A 4,722-nucleotide genomic window follows, 5' to 3' on the forward strand; every position below is an offset into this window, starting at 1 on the left:
TAAATTTGGGTATACCCCAATCCTCCTTTCTCTTCTCTCTTTATACTTTTTCTTGGTGATCTCATTAGCTCCAGAGTTGCAACCATCATCTCTGTGCAGATGAGGGCTAGATCTAGTTTCTCACCACCAAGTATTTATGGGCATTTTGGAAATGACTGTTCCAATGGAATCACACTCTCAGTTTGTTCAAAACTTCACTCATCTTTTCCAAGCCTATCTCTCTTCTAATCTCAACTTCCATTGAGTATACTACCATCCTTCTGGTCATGTAAACTTGTAAGTCTCTAGTCATCTTCCTTTAACTCTTATATTTAATCAATTTTCATGTCTTGTTATTTTACCTTCATAACATTTTTCATGTCTATTTCCTTCTCTGAATGTACTATGTGAGTACCTTAGTCTTGGCTCTTATTTCCTTTACTTGGTCTACGATAACAGCCTCCATGTTGGACTTCTAGCCTCAGGTCTCTCCCTTCTCCAATCCATCCTCCATTCAGCTTCCAAGGTGATATCCCTCAAAGCTCATGTCACTTTCCTGCTCAGTAATTATTCAACAAGAATTTATGTATTCATCACTCTGTGCCAATCACTGTACTAAATGCCACGGATATAAAGAAAGGCAAAGAAAAAAAAGTCCCAGTCATCACTGCCATCACCCCTGGTACTGAGTGGGCTGGCCTGGTCATACCCAAGATCCCCATCACCACCCACCTCCTGGATTTACAGATGGATTCAGCAGAAAAGATAAAAAATAGAAGTGAACAGAAATCCAGGAAGTTCTTAAAAAGTCTAATACAGAAGCAGTCCCATGATACCTTGCTGATCATTGGGACAGGCATCAGTGCCACTATGGCCCCTGGCATCTGTGCCCTCTGCTCCTGGGGGAGATGCATCAAAGCCATCCTGGAAGGAAGTTGGGGAGCTAGAGATCCTGTATCTAGGAGACTTGACAGAATTCTGGAAGAAAGTGATGAAAGACTGAGACCTGCTTATGGTTTTTCACAACTTGATCAGGAAGATTCTGCTGTGCACAGGGGACACCAAGCCTAACTTCTTCCAGGACTGTTTAATTGAAGTCTTAGACAATTTGGAGCAGCACATCCAGAACCCCACAGTACTACTGTTTATTATCATGGTGGGGACCATGGTCCTCACCACCACCTATGGCAACCTTCTGGAGATTTTTGACCAGCAACAGAACAAGCCAATGGAAAGCTTAAAACTGAAAGATAAAACAAAGATTCTCCAGTGGGCTAGAGGACACATGAAGTATGGCATTCTTCACATTCATGACTTATACACAGATCCCTGTTGGATGGTTTTGGATCCTTTGGGATGTAAAGATGTGACCCAGGACATAGAAGTAATGAAAGTTCTGCAGAACCTGGATCAAACTAAGTCCTTTCTGTTCATGAGAAAGATGCTGAGGGATCACATCTGCCAGGCCCTGTTCTTGTACGCTGTGCAGCACAAGGCTGATTTGGAGCATTTCATGGTGGTGCTCAAGGAGAAGGAAAACCATTTTTTCAAGCATCAGGCCTACATGCTTCTGTGTGGCATCAAAGTTGTATCCCATGGATATTGCTTTGACTGCTTTCCAGGAGTATGTGCAAGATCTTGCTGCTCAAATCTGCAAACAGCTAAGATCAGATGCTGACAGAGTAGACAGCACAACGCTAGGACTACTCATAGATTGGACACCAAGTTCCTGCCCACCCAGCACAGAATGAATGTAATTACTAAATAGTAACAATTTCTCTTTTACCCAGGAACCCTGAGGATCTTTCCCTACCAGTTTGATTTTTTAGTTATTTTTTTTTCTATTAAAAGGGGCCATCCCTTGAGTAACCACTTAAAGAGGCCTGTTCATTGAATGGGTGCATCTCACTCAAAGTGAGAATCTGATAAGACCTTAGCCTAAAATGGCCAAGGTCCAGTATTGTCCTGATAAATATCAGGCCACTGGACAAAGATGGCTCTGGAGAATAAAGTTAGGCTGATGATCTTGCATAGCCCTCCCTCACTCAAAGCAAAGTCAAGTGCAAGTCATTACATCATCTAGATGCCATGGTCCTCTTGAGAACAAAGGACAAACACAACCAGGACTGTGTCAAGAAGATGCTGGGGGAGGACAACCACCATGTTCCCAAAAGAATCTGACATTTGGATCCAGATGATTCTGGAGAGTCTTGAGATCCCAGAGACCCCTGAGACCTATACCTGGAAAACCAGCCTCTAAGCAATCAGTGCTGGCCTCAGGACTCCCACTCAAACCTTAGGGAAGCCTCCTACAAAACCTGGAGGGTGAGGCCTCTGTGTATAGAACTACTAGGGACTGACTCTTTTACATTTCAGGTGTACTTGGAAAGGACCCTCCAACCTAAGGGATAAAGTCTAATGTTGGCCTCCAAAAAGAAAGTCCCTAAGGGAGCTCACATTCTAATGGAGAAGACACATAAGTAATTATGTATATAAAAGCTACATACAGAATACAGAAAATGAAGGGCAACATTATCACAGGCCTCTCTGTATTATCTCTAGAATACACTAACTTTAACTTTAATTCTCATTCTCATTCTCATTTTCTCTGTCTCTGTCTCTATCTCTGTGTCTCCCTCCCTCCCTCCCTTCCTCTGTCTCTCTCTCTCTCTCTCTCTCTCTCTCTCTCTCTCTCTCTCTCTCTCTCTCTCTCTCTCTCTCTCTGCTTCCCAACCTGGCTCAAATTTACTTATATATTATTTCCTTTCATACACTCCATAGTTCAACTAAATTGACCTTCTTGTTCCTCAGAGATTTCCATCTGTCTTCTACAATTTGATCTTTGAATAGCTTGATCCTTTGATTGGAATTCTTTTCCTCTACCTCTTACAATCCTTAACTTTTCAAAGTTCAACTCAAATGCCCTCTCCTACATGAAGCCTTTCATTATCACCCATTTGTATTGCCACTATCATCCTCAAAATAGGTGAAATGCATGTTTATTTATTGGTCTGTGATTTATTAATAATCTATAAATATATGCATATATGTATATACTGATATGTGCATAATTGAGCCATCCAACTCCATGCTTTAGTTTATTGGATGTGACAAATTCCCTGCAAACAGCATGAAGACCACAAAACTCCAAAAATGGTCCAAACAAGATTAAATGTCCTGGGAAATGTTTAAGTACATAACTAAATACGACATATGTTAAATTGGGGCTTTCTAATTTAATATAGATCCTTATGTATTTCTATTTGAGTATGGCACCACTAGTTGAGATAATATATATTTTAATGTATTAGGTTCTTTTCCCCTAACTTTATGTAGAAAACTATAAACTTCTTCCTTCTCTTCATACTTTCTTGAAATTAGATATTTAATTGTTTTCTTTTCTAGTAACTTCTGAAAAACAATTTCAATATTTGAGGTATTTTAAGTAGGGTCCAGAATTTTATTTATTCGATGATTTCCTTCACCTATCCCCAGATTTAGCAAATTTACATATGCAAAATTTGTCTTAAATTCTATTCAGAAGAAAACGTTCTAACATTTTCTGAGGAATTAGCCCTCTCTTTTACTTTGGAAATTTTGTCACAGCATTTGGCCAAAAGCAATACATTTTGAATGGAATGTATCTTCCTCATAAGTTCTTCACAAAATGAATTCATGAAAATGAATCATATTTTACAGCTTTCAAAAATACTTTCTGAGATCCTCTGTCTGTCTTTCTTTCAAGTCATTAATGAACTTTAAGTGAATGTTGAGGTGCTATAAAATTGCTTAATATTTGAAAGATTCCTGACTTGAATCTTTTATTTAATCCAGAGTTCTTAACCTCATTTGTGTCATGGAACCCTTTGGTTGTCTAGCGAAGCCTATGAACCCTTTCTCAGAATAAAGATTTTTAAGTAATTGAAAGAAATAGTCCAGTAGCAAGTGATGGATATAGAAATCCCACTTAAAATAACCATAGACAATATAAAATTATCTTTCTTCCAAGATAAACTGAGGAACTATAGGAACACAATTACAAATACTTTTCATGCAAATAAAGTCAAATCTCAACTACTGAAAAAATATTAACTGCTCATGGGTAGTCCAAGTCAATATAACTAAAAATGATGATTCCACCTAAATTAATTTACTTATTCAATACCATGACAATCTACCAAAAACATTTTACAAAGCTAGAAAAAATAATAACAATATTAATCTGGAAGAACAAAATGTCAAGAATATCAAGGGAATTAATAAAAAAAGGGAAATGACTTAGTCATACCAATTCTCAAACTGTAATATAAAATGTTAACCATCAAAACAATCTGGTACTGTCTAAGTAGTGGATCAGTAGAATAGATTAGGTACACAATGCACAGAAATAAATGACCATAGTAATCTAGTGTTTGATAAACCCAAAGGTCCAAGCTTTTGGGACAAGAAATCACTACTTGACAAAGACTGCTGGGAAAACTGGAAAGCAATTTGGCAGAAACTAGTTATACACCAACATCTCACACCGTATACCAAGATAAGGTCAAAATGAGCAAATGATTTAGACAAAAGGGTGATGCCATAGACAAATTAAGGGAGCATGGAATAGTTTACTTTTCAGATATATGGATAAAGAAAGAATTTATGATCAAATGAGAGAGAGAGAGAGAGAGAGAGAGAGAGAGAGAGAGAGAGAGAGAGAGAGAGAGAGAGAGAGAGAACATTACAGGATGCGTACTAGAT

At 38.2% G+C, this 4,722-nt stretch overlaps 1 pseudogene; it reads left to right on the plus strand.

Annotated features, from left to right (window-relative positions):
• The first annotated feature begins 726 nt into the window (after positions 1-726).
• LOC140498747 (protein FAM118A pseudogene) lies at positions 727-2,279 on the plus strand (annotated as a pseudogene).
• Positions 2,280-4,722: the final 2,443 nt, after the last annotated feature.

The sequence above is a fragment of the Notamacropus eugenii genome, chromosome 4, assembly GCF_028372415.1.
Source record: "Notamacropus eugenii isolate mMacEug1 chromosome 4, mMacEug1.pri_v2, whole genome shotgun sequence".
Taxonomy (NCBI): domain Eukaryota; kingdom Metazoa; phylum Chordata; class Mammalia; order Diprotodontia; family Macropodidae; genus Notamacropus; species Notamacropus eugenii.